General features: G+C 42.9%; 2 non-coding genes across 2 annotated transcripts; both read right to left on the bottom strand.

Annotated features, from left to right (window-relative positions):
- Positions 1 to 1,390: 1,390 nt before the first annotated feature.
- Positions 1,391 to 1,554, bottom strand: LOC123733199 (U1 spliceosomal RNA). Its single transcript, XR_006763655.1, has one exon. It is a non-coding gene; the product is annotated as a U1 spliceosomal RNA (small nuclear RNA).
- Positions 1,555 to 4,830: 3,276 nt separating this feature from the next.
- Positions 4,831 to 4,994, bottom strand: LOC123733200 (U1 spliceosomal RNA). The gene has a single exon (XR_006763409.1). It is a non-coding gene; the product is annotated as a U1 spliceosomal RNA (small nuclear RNA).
- Positions 4,995 to 12,376: the final 7,382 nt, after the last annotated feature.

The following is a 12,376-nucleotide window of genomic DNA, read 5'->3' on the forward strand; positions in this document are numbered from 1 at the left end:
CACTTTTAATTAGTTCGTGAGGAAGAGAACTCCAGACCGACATTGAGAAATGAATTTGTCAAATGACCTGGGTGTCATGGATGTTGGAAATGTTAAAGGTACAGTTGGGTATCTAGTGGACTGGATTACTGTAAAGTTCCATGGCTGTGTCTACACAGGAAGCCCAATTCAAATCTTTTTCTTTACTCATTGGTCTTTTGACCAATCAGATAAAATCTGATGTGAAAAGATCTGATGTGATTAGTCAAAAATACCAATTAGTGGTAAAAATATCAGAATTGGGCTGCCTGTGTAAACGCAGCCTAGAAAACATTTTGAATCACATTATTCTAGGTGAAATAGGCCCCCAGACACCACAGGAGGTTTTGTGAAGGGAGGAAGGACGATATACATTTCTGGAATGGTGTGAAAGGAATGGAAACCATATGTCTCATGTGTCTTGATACCATTTCATTCATTCTGTCCTCCCCAATTGAAGTGCCACCAGCCACCTGTGCCGCACACACTCACGTTGTACAGCTGATGTAGGCCTAGAAAAGTGAACTAATTTGAATCACGTTATTCTAGATCAGCCTTTTTCAAACCTCTCCTCCGGGACTCCCAAGAGATCCGTGTTTTAGTTTTTGCCCTAGAATTAACACCTATTGCATCTTGCCTATGCCGCTCGGTCATCGCTCATCCATATCTTTATATGTATATATTCTTATTCCATCCCTTTACTTAGATTTGTGTGTGTTATTTATTATTATTCTTGTTGTGGAATTGTGAGATTAGATTAGCCCCCAGGTACCCATCTAATAATTTAATTTATATTACAGCTGTCCACCAATAAGGCATCAGAACCAGAGACTCTGATACCGCCTGTTTTAAATGGAAGAGTCTATCTGGGAAGAACACTTTTTATTTACCGGCGCTGTTGAGTGGAACAAACTACCACAGTAACTCCATGCCGAGCATAACTTCATTTAAATAATGTGTAAAGCTGACTAATGGTGGTTTATATTCCATGTCAGTATGTAAGGCTCTACGCTATGACAATGTCCTCCTGTCCTTTGTATTGTGTTGTGTGGAGCCGAGGCCTACTATGACTAGAAAAATATTAAAGAGGACCACAATGGAAATATGTTTTCAAACATATTTTTGTGTCATTCTCGATGATTGTAAATGCTTTATCAACGTGTGGTTGCATTGACAGGCATAATCACCAGTGCTACAATAACAGATCTCAAACATTGGGGTTTTTATCTTTCAGGCCTTACTAAGCTTTTAAATTGATCCTACATTCTAACACCATTCACCTGATAAGAACATATAAATACACCTCTTCTTCGACGAAACACTAAATATAACTCAAGCATTTTAAATCTAAATATTACTTTAACATCAAGATCAGGGGAGAGCGCGAACGCAGTCCCCCACTACCAGAAATTATGCAATCGAGATTTCCACATTTGGGAAATTCGCAGGGGTCAGCACAGCCGGAGTGCAATGGCTGAGCCTCGCCCTGGGTGAACCGCCTTCTTGATCACGGTGTCTCCCTTGCCAGGTAAGTATGAGTTGTACACGTTGGTAGAGGGGCACTCATTCCAGGACAAAGGTGTTTGACTAACGGTTACCACTTGTACTACTGACAATACCACATCATATCGACCAGGGTCTAATAACGTTTACTAATACAGTTGCGGACAAAGCGGTGGAAAAGCGATGCACTTTGTTAAATTATATTATATCACTGTCTGACTGTATTCCCATCATGCAACACGGTAGAAATGCTAAATACATTGAACTGTTTGTCTAAATGTCCGTCTGATTACACACAAGTAGGCGATGTACCAAAATGCTGAAATCACATTCGTGCTCCCACAGCCAACCGAAAGACACCAACTATTTCTGGTGTTTTGTAGCGTTCCAGACATTGTAGGAATAGTTTCATCACGCTTGTTTTCTGCTCTCAGTAAAATATGATTCCACCATCGACCACAGGGTGGCATACGACTCCAGATACGGAGGAGAAACAGTCGCCGACTACTTCATCAACAACAAGACATAGCAGCTACTCGGGGTGTGCTCACATGGACATACTCGTATTTGTAATTGTATCTGTAACTTGACAGTTGATAGTCGTTTTAATATGCCTAAATAGATGTTGGCTAAATAACTTCCTGCAAATTCTCACTGCAAAAACAAACCTGGGGATGATGAGCAGCGCGCTGAGGTGTGCGGCGTGTGTGTGTGTGTGTGTGTGTGTGCGTGGGGGGGACAGCCACGTTTGCTGTCACTCAGTCAGAATACGCATTAGCATCTCAACTTTATTCCCTACCCTTTACCTGCTAGTGAGATATTATGCACCACAATATGCTGCTGAGAGGAGAACTGCTCATAAGAGTAAAGGTTGCAAGGATATCATGTCAAAGTGGGTTATCATGTCAAAGTGGGTTATCCTCTCTTGGGTAGGGGGCAGTATTTTGACATCCGGATGAAAAGCGTGACCAAAGTAAACTGCCTGTTACTCAGGCCCAGATGCTAGGATATGCATATAATTGGTAGATTTGGATAGACTCTAAAGTTTCTAATAATGTCTGTGAGTATAACAGAACAGATTTGGCAGGTGAAACCCCGAGGACAAACCATCCAGGGGGGAAAATAGTGAGGTCATAGGATTTTCCAATATTTTCTCTGGGATACCCTTATTATTAGGAACCTGGTTGCAGTTCCTATGGCTTCCACTAGACGTCAACAGTCTTTAGAAATTGTTCAATGTTTTTTTTTTGTCTTTATTTATCTAGGCAAGTCTGTTAAGAACAAATTCTTATTTAGGAACAGCGGGTTAACTGCCTTGTTCAGGGGCAGAATAACAGATTTGTACCTTGTCAGCTCAGGGATTTGAACTTGCAACCTTTCGGTTACTGGCCCAACTTTCTAACCACTAGGCTACCCTGCCGTCCCAGGCAGTGATACAGCCCGACATGATGCTTTCGATTGTGCATCTGTAAAAGTTTGAGGGTTTTAGGTGACAAGCCAATTTTCTTTAGCCTCCTGAGTTTGAAGAGGCTCTGTTGCGCCTTCTTCACCACGCTGGTAGCGAAACGAGTAGAGACCATCCCCCAGGCAGTGGCCATGGTAGCCACGGAACCCCATTTTTCTTTTAAGAAATGAAGAAGTAGTCCTATTCATTGTAAGTGTCACTCCAGGTGGATTCCACTGTTTTGGTGCGTGTGAACAGGAGCGCACTCCACGTTGTTTTTATCCGGTATTAGAAACAGTTTATTCTGTCTTAAATTTTATCGATTATTTACGTTGTAGGGTACCTGAGGTTGGATTAGGAACGTTGTTTGAAATGTTTGACCCAAGTTTACAGGTAACTTATTAGATACTTTGTAGGCATGTTGGGCGAGTTGAAACCGGTGTATTTCTGAATCAAACGCGCCAAATAATTTGACTTTTTGGGACATAAAGAAGGACATTATCGAACGAAAGGACCATTTGTGATGTTTCTATCCAAATCTCCTAATAATTTGCAAATATTTGACTCTGGGCCCGAGTATTTGGCAGTTTACTCTGAGCACGCTTTTCATCCGAAAATGAAAATACTGCCCCCTATACCTTAAAAAGTAAATTATATCGCTATTTCTGACTTTTGTGTCGCACCTGCCTGGTTGAAAAATGATTTTCATGTGTTTGTATGCGTGGCACTGTCCTCAGATAATCGCATGGTGTGCTTTCGCCGTAAAGCCTTTTTGAAATCTGACACAGCGGCTGGATTAACAAGATAAACTTTATTTTGATGTATAACACATGTATTTTCAAGAATGTTAAATATTTGAATTTAGTATTTTTGAGTTTCGCGCTCTGCAATTTCACCGGATGTTGGCCAGGTGGGAAGCTACTGCCCATAAGAAGTTAACAAAAGTAAAATATTTTTAAGACATGAAAACATGTTAAAAAGTGACTGTTAAAAAGCTGTCTTCGGTCCTTTGTACAGGAACAGGGTGAGTCCTTATCAAGCTCGCCCCCTCCTGCTCTTCCGAATCAATAACCGTCCAGTCTTTCGGGGCCCAGAGGAGATCCCTCCCCGAGGCGCATCGCCCCAGGCACAGCAGCGCTGTCAGGCCGTGGCCGCTGGGACCTTGGGTGTTGTGGGTGACCCTTCGTTTGGGGTCGAGGCCCCCTTTCTTCTGTACCACCCCAGGGCTTCCGTGGCTACCTTGGCCTCTGCCTGGGGGGTGGTCTCTACTCCTTTCACTACCAGCGAGGTGAAGAAGGCGCAACAGAGCCTCTTCAAACTCAGGAGGCTAAAGAAATTTGGCTTGTCACCTAAAACCCTCTAACTTTTACAGATGCACAATCGAAAGCATCATATCGGGCTGTTTCACTGCCTGGTATGGCAACTGCAGTGCCCGCAACAGCATGGCTCTTCAGAGGGTGGTGTTGTCTACCCAATGCCAGGGGGCAAACTACCCGCCCTCCAGGACACCTACAGCCCCCGATGTCACAGGAAGGCCAAAAAGATCATCAAGGACAACAACCACCCGAGCCACTGCCTGTTCACCCCGCTATCAGAAGACAAAATGTATCTATAAGGCCTTAGTTCACACTGGTTGATGCTTATTTATAAAACCCTTTTAGGCCTCACACCTCCCTATCTGAGATACCTACTGCAGCCCTCATTCTCCACATACAACATCCGTTCTGCCAGTCACATTCTGTTAAAGGTCCCCAAAGCACACACACAACCGTTCGGATCGCTGCAGCTAGTGACTGCAGAAACACTCTACAGAAACATTTAGACAACGGATATGATTTGAAATGTGTTAACTTTTACAAAGAAATCAGGGGAGAGCGCGAACGCAGTCCCCCACTACCAGAAATTATGCAATCGAGATTTCCACATTTGGGAAATTCGCAGGGGTCAGCACAGCCGGAGTGCAATGGCTGAGCCTCGCCCTGGGTGAACCGCCTTCTTGATCACGGTGTCTCCCTTGCCAGGTAAGTATGAGTTGTACACGTTGGTAGAGGGGCACTCATTCCAGGACAAAGGTGTTTTACTAACGGTTACCACTTGTACTACTGACAATACCACATCATATCGACCAGGGTCTAATAATGTTTACTAATGCAGTTGCGGACAAAGCGGTGGAAAAGCGATGCACTTTGTTTTATTATATTATATCACTGTCTGACTATTTTCCCATCATGCAACACGGTAGAAATTATACACACATTGAATTGTTTGTCTAAATGTCCGTCTGATTACACACAAGTAGGCGATGTACCAAAATGTTGAAATCACATTCGTGCTCCCACAGCCAACCGAAAGACACCAACTATTTCTGGTGTTTTGTAGCGTTCCAGACATTGTAGGAATAGTTTCATCACGCTTGTTTTCTGCTCTCAGTAAAATATGATTCCACCATCGACCACAGGGTGGCATACGACCCCAGATACGGAGGAGAAACAGTCGCCTACTACTGCAAATCAAATCTTATTGGTCACTTTCACGTGATTATCAGACGTTATTGCGGGTATAGCGAAGTGCTTCTAGCTCTGACAGTGCAGTAATATCTAACAAATTACACAACATTTACCCAATACATACAAATCTCAGTAGGAATGAATTTAGACTATATAAATATGGATGAGCGATGTCAGATCTGAACGGACTAAGATACAGTAGAAAAGTCCCACACAGCAAACTGTCCTTAAAAAGACGACTATGCCCGACGGCTAATATACATTCGGTTTTGGTTGAAAGTTGAAAAGACGTCCGTCTACGGCCCGTTTTGGTTGAAAGTGAAAGTTGAAATCATGTATTTTTCAGGTCGTTGTTTAAACGACTTGCAAATAACATAATTTCAGTGTACTTGTAACCTATACACGTGGAGGCAGTAACCACAAAATGGTCTGTCATTTTTTTAAATGAACAATCACACTACTCATTACATTACTCTAGTATTTGCACAAAACATTCAGTCAAAGAACACGATATAAAACAATGATAATAAACAAAATACAGTTAAGTTCAAATAAATATAATTAATTGAATAATTATCCATCAAAATGATAGATGTATTTCGCTGCGTTAGCAACAGCGCCGTTGTTGTGGAGACTTGGAAACCACCACTTCCGGCTCTACCAGGAGCTTGAGGTGGTCTGCCACAGCTCTCTGAACATCATGGTCAGTGGTCTTGCTGTTCCATTTCTAGACTGCAGCTCTTAACACCAAAATAAACACAGTAAGTTATAGAAAAGACTAATGGATATGGAGGATCTTACAGGTTCCCCACGACAATTAAATCAGCATTCAGGGCTCAAACCACAGGTTTATCACTAATCAATGGTGGATATTTTGTGTGGTCCAGTAATAATTATAATGTATTACATTTATTCAGAATAATTTACAAGTGGATAAATGTGTTTTGCTTTTCCGCGTCTATCAAAAAATATAAAACAATATATTTACAAGATAAGTTGTTAAAGTTGTCCTTCTCAGGGGTTGACGATTGATTAGGGCCGGGCTCAAACTTGCACGCAGTGTAGAAAAGACGAGGGCCTGTTTGAATGGCGCCAGTTGTCTCCTTCACTCCTCCCTAATAGACTATTATAATCACATTCATTGGTAAACTCTGAACAACTGCAGCCTAATATATGTGTCAATATGCAGAGATCACAAGTAAACAATTCAGCTTAAATGGTGGAATGTTTAGCGGACTGGTTGCTCAGGAGACAAAGGCAGATGATGTCAGACGTATAGAAGGCATGTGACTTGAGCTCATAGGAAGGAGCCAGCACTGCGGCGATGTGACAAACAAGTGCTGTAGGCTACTATATATAGATATGGTACCAATATATATATATTGTTCCTGATTGCTTGGTACAGTGTAAACAACACAAAATAAATGATAGGTGTACCAGAGAGTTGATCTGTACTGTTGATCTGTACACCTCTCCCTCCCTCCCCCCACCCCCCCTTTCTCCTCCCTCTCTCTTCTTCTCCCTCCTTCCCTCCACCTCTCCCTTTCTCTCTTCCCTCTCTCCACCTATCCCTCTCTCCTCCCTCCACCTCTCTCCTCCCTCCACCCCCCCTTTCTCTCCTCCCTCTCTCCACCTATCCCTCTCTCCCTCCTCCCCTCTACCTCTCCCTCCTCCCCTCTCTCCACCCCCTCTCTCCTCCCTCCACCTCTCTCCTCCCTCCACCCCCCTTTCTCTCCTCCCTCTCTCCACCTATCCCTCTCTCCTTCCCTCCCTCTATCTCTCCCTCCTCCCCTCTACCTCTACCTCCTCCCCTCTATCTCTCCCTCCTCCCCTCTACCTCTCCCTCCTCCCCTCTACCTCTACCTCCTCCCCTCTACCTCTCCCTCCTCCCCTCTCTCCACCCCCTCTCTCCTCCCTCCACCTCTCTCCTCCCTCCACCCCCCTTTCTCTCCTCCCTCTCTCCACCTATCCCTCTCTCCTTCCCTCCCTCTATCTCTCCCTCCTCCCCTCTACCTCTCCCTCCTCCCCTCTACCTCTCCCTCCTCCCCTCTACCTCTCCCTCCTCCCCTCTCTCCACCCCCTCTCTCCTCCCTCCACCTCTCTCCTCCCTCCATCCCCCTTTCTCTCCTCCCTCTCTCCACCTATCCCTCTCTCCTTCCCTCCCTCTATCTCTCCCTCCTCCCCTCTACCTCTCCCTCCTCCCCTCTACCTCTCCCTCCTCCCCTCTACCTCTCCCTCCTCCCCTCTCTCCACCCCCTCTCTCCTCCCTGCACCTCTCTCCTCCCTCCACCCCCCTTTCTCTCCTCCCTCTCTCCACCTATCCCTCTCTCCTTCCCTCCCTCTATCTCTCCCTCCTCCCCTCTACCTCTCCAACCTCCCCTCTACCTCTCCCTCTCTCCACCTATCCCTCTCTCCTTCCCTCCCTCTATCTCTCCCTCCACCTCTCTCCTCCCTCCACCCCCCCTTTCGCTCCTCCCTCTCTCCACCTATCCCTCTCTCCTTCCCTCCCTCTATCTCTCCCTCCTCCGCTCTACCTCTACCTCCTCCCCTCTCCACTTCATGTCCCAACACAGAAAGTCCGTGTTTAAGGAACAAGAGGAAGAAATGGACTTTACAGGTAGAAGACAAAAACATCAGAGGTTTGTAACGTTCTTTATAATTTAATGTAGAAAAGTTTTGTGGAGAAGTTAGGCTTTCATGGAGAGACAGATGATTTAAGGGAAAGACATTGAAGAATTGTAAAGTTAATACAATACTGATTTCAACTTTCCAAAATGATAAGTTTAGTCTTATTTACATTGGTGTTGATTGATATTGATTAGCCTAATCAATATGATCCAATGTGATGTTATAGGCTACAGAGATATGAGGTAGAGTATTATTGGTAAAGGCGACTGACAGCACATTATCGTGATTATTATCCGCATGACGAAACTGCGTTAGAAGATGTGCATCGGAATTATGTAAAGCTGTCACTATAGAAACACTCTGTGTCGTCAAGTCAGTCAAGTAAATGTGACGAGCAACAATGGTCATAGAAACTATTTGAATGTAGGGCTAAATCAAAGTTGAAAATGCTTTCCTGCGACACGGATCAGGAAGGTGGTGGTCCGTTTTGCTCATTGCTGTGCGCTCGATATAAGTTGGCCGGCGCACCGTTGCGTAATGTTACCCACTGGTTTAATCGTTGTCAGAACACCTTTCTTCTGAATACAAGCCCCGGTACAACGGGCGAGAGAAACTGATCGCACCTCATGTTAACTCAAGCAGTGCATGGGTGTATTCACTAAGGGCACTATTCCAACTTATGAAATGACGCCTTTCTTATACACGCCTTTCGTATACACGCCTTTCCTACGTACTTGTCATCAGTTTATATTCAGACTTACCTTATTAAGTTGAATAACGGGTCTTTGCAGGCGTGGCTCCCTCGCGTGCGCTGAATAAATGTAATTTAACCGCTGAAAACACCCACTTGCTGGGCAACAGATTTTCTGGTGGAGTTTTCATTCAACAGCGTTTTCGCAGGAAATATATTGATAAATAATAAATACAGCGGTTTGATTCATCCTGAAAGTTGTCATATTCAAGTTCAATCCATGAAACATTGGAAGGTGTAAAAAAGTATACAATAGGGGTTGATTAGGGAGGGGTCCTATACATCTACCCTAATTCTCACTAATCATGGAACTGTATAACAACGGTCCAGTCGTCGTGAACCGAGCACCGGGCTACAGGTTTAACCTGCTCCGTGGGGTCTGAGATCCATAACGATTCAAACAGGCCCACATTCTAATGCTAACGACACTCAGGAACAACTTACACTGACTTGACAGAGGAAAGAAAGGTGAACAGAATGGAATGATGCAAAATGTAAGATACAATTTGAAGAAAACGAAAACTCAAGTGACAGTTATAAATGTATGTCGGTATTACTGACCGTGGTTCTCGATAGTGGCTGGTATTTAATGACATTATACAAATTGTAAAATAAAACGGAGAAAAGCCCGGACATAGCCTATAATTAAAACATTCTGAAGCATACATCAACTTGGCATGTTAAAGTGCGGGTGTTAAAATTGCATCCACACCTATTATGAGGGCACACCAGTAGCGGTGGGGGGTAAAATCACTGTTAATTCACGTCTTTCAACCGTGAGATAGACGATGGGCCTAAAGGCCGAGACAATAAGAAGACACAGTGGCAGAATAAATTCAACCACCACAAAACCGGAAAGCAACATCTGTCCGGTTAAATCCACACAGCATATTACATGTAACAGACATGACCTACAGACCTACAGACCTACAGACATGACCTACAGCATGGTCAAGCAAGGTCGTGTGTCTGACATTTTCTGACTACTAAACAACTATTGATTTAGAACCACAGAGAGTTACTGCACGTTGTAAAGAATGGTTCATGGTACTGATGTCTGTGCGTGTTCATACATGTAGAAAAAACATGTTGACTCACCCTACTTGTAGAGAAACACCAATGACATCCTCCTCTCTGTCATGTTGACAAAACGGTCTATCACTCTGTTATACAGTACACTGTTATACAGTACACAGTCTATCACTCTGTTATACAGTACACTGTCTATCACTCTGTTATACAGTACACAGTCTATCACTCTGTTATACAGTACACAGTCTATCACTGTTATACAGTACACTGTCTATCACTCTGTTATACAGTACACAGTCTATCACTCTGTTATACAGTACACAGTCTATCACTCTGTTATACAGTACACAGTCTATCACTCTGTTATACAGTACACTGTCTATCACTGTTATACAGTACACAGTCTATCACTCTGTTATACAGTACACTGTCTATCACTCTGTTATACAGTACACAGTCTATCACTGTTATACAGTACACAGTCTATCACTCTGTTATACAGTACACTGTCTATCACTGTTATACAGTACACTGTCTATCACTCTGTTATACAGTACACAGTCTATCACTGTTATACAGTACACTGTCTATCACTCTGTTATACAGTACACGGTCTATCACTCTGTTATACAGTACACAGTCTATCACTGTTATACAGTACACTGTCTATCACTGTTATACAGTACACGGTCTATCACTCTGTTATACAGTACACGGTCTATCACTGTTATACAGTACACTGTCTATCACTGTTATACAGTACACTGTCTATCACTGTTATACAGTACACAGTCTATCACTCTGTCATACAGTACACGGTCTATCACTCTGTCATACAGTACACAGTCTATCACTCTGTTATACAGTACACTGTCTATCACTCTGTTATACAGTACACAGTCTATCACTCTGTTATACAGTACACAGTCTATCACTCTGTTATACAGTACACAGTCTATCACTGTTATACAGTACACAGTCTATCACTCTGTTATACAGTACACTGTCTATCACTCTGTTATACAGTACACAGTCTATCACTCTGTTATACAGTACACTGTCTATCACTGTTATACAGTACACAGTCTATCACTCTGTTATACAGTACACGGTCTATCACTCTGTTATACAGTACACAGTCTATCACTCTGTCATACAGTACACTGTTATACAGTACACGGTCTATCACTCTGTCATACAGTACACTGTCTATCACTCTGTTATACAGTACACAGTCTATCACTCTGTTATACAGTACACTGTTATACAGTACACAGTCTATCACTCTGTTATACAGTACACAGTCTATCACTCTGTTATACAGTACACAGTCTATCACTCTGTTATACAGTACACTGTCTATCACTGTTATACAGTACACAGTCTATCACTCTGTTAAACAGTACACAGTCTATCACTCTGTTATACAGTACACAGTCTATCACTCTGTTATACAGTACACTGTCTATCACTGTTATACAGTACACAGTCTATCACTCTGTTATACAGTACACTGTCTATCACTGTTATACAGTACACAGTCTATCACTCTGTTATACAGTACACTGTTATACAGTACACAGTCTATCACTCTGTTATACAGTACACAGTCTATCACTGTTATACAGTACACAGTCTATCACTCTGTTATACAGTACACAGTCTATCACTCTGTTATACAGTACACAGTCTATCACTCTGTTATACAGTACACAGTCTATCACTCTGTTATACAGTACACAGTCTATCACTCTGTTATACAGTACACAGTCTATCACTCTGTTATACAGTACACTGTCTATCACTCTGTTATACAGTACACAGTCTATCACTCTGTTATACAGTACACAGTCTATCACTCTGTTATACAGTACACGGTCTATCACTGTCATACAGTACATGCTTTTATTTTCTGTTGTCCTAAACTACGTGTCTAAAATGCTCGTTAGCCTAACTTCCATTCATGGGCAACGTTAGCTAGTAAACATTAGCCTTCTACATCTAGCTACATGTTGAACTTCCATCCTCTCAGGCCAGGAGCACAACAATGTATGAATTAATGGTTGGATCAGAATCACCGTTATAATCATTAGCCAGTATGGAGAATTAAATAAAACCACAAGTCCAAATCCCCATCTCCATCCATGTCTAATTTAGGAAAGGACCAGTTTACACTAGCTAGCCACCACAAGACAACGAGATAAAACAATTCAAGTTGTTTCTGTCAATGACGTATGAATAGGATTTGATAGGAGTGACGCCAAAATCCAAACTGGTCTACCTTGACACTTTTTTTGGTGCGCCAGGACCAATCACAGTTTAGCTCAACGATGATTGGCTAATTTCTAATACTTTTTTTTTTATCAAGGGACATATTCTCTCTGGCTTCCCTTTGCCTTCAATGCTACAGGCAACATTGTCATACCGGTTTGGACCAGACAGCATCAGATACATGGTCTACACATACTGAGACAGAGAGGAGCTGTTTCACTG

The sequence above is a fragment of the Salmo salar genome, chromosome 04 (genome assembly GCF_965601325.2).
Source record: "Salmo salar chromosome 04, fSalSal1, whole genome shotgun sequence".
Classification (NCBI taxonomy): domain Eukaryota; kingdom Metazoa; phylum Chordata; class Actinopteri; order Salmoniformes; family Salmonidae; genus Salmo; species Salmo salar.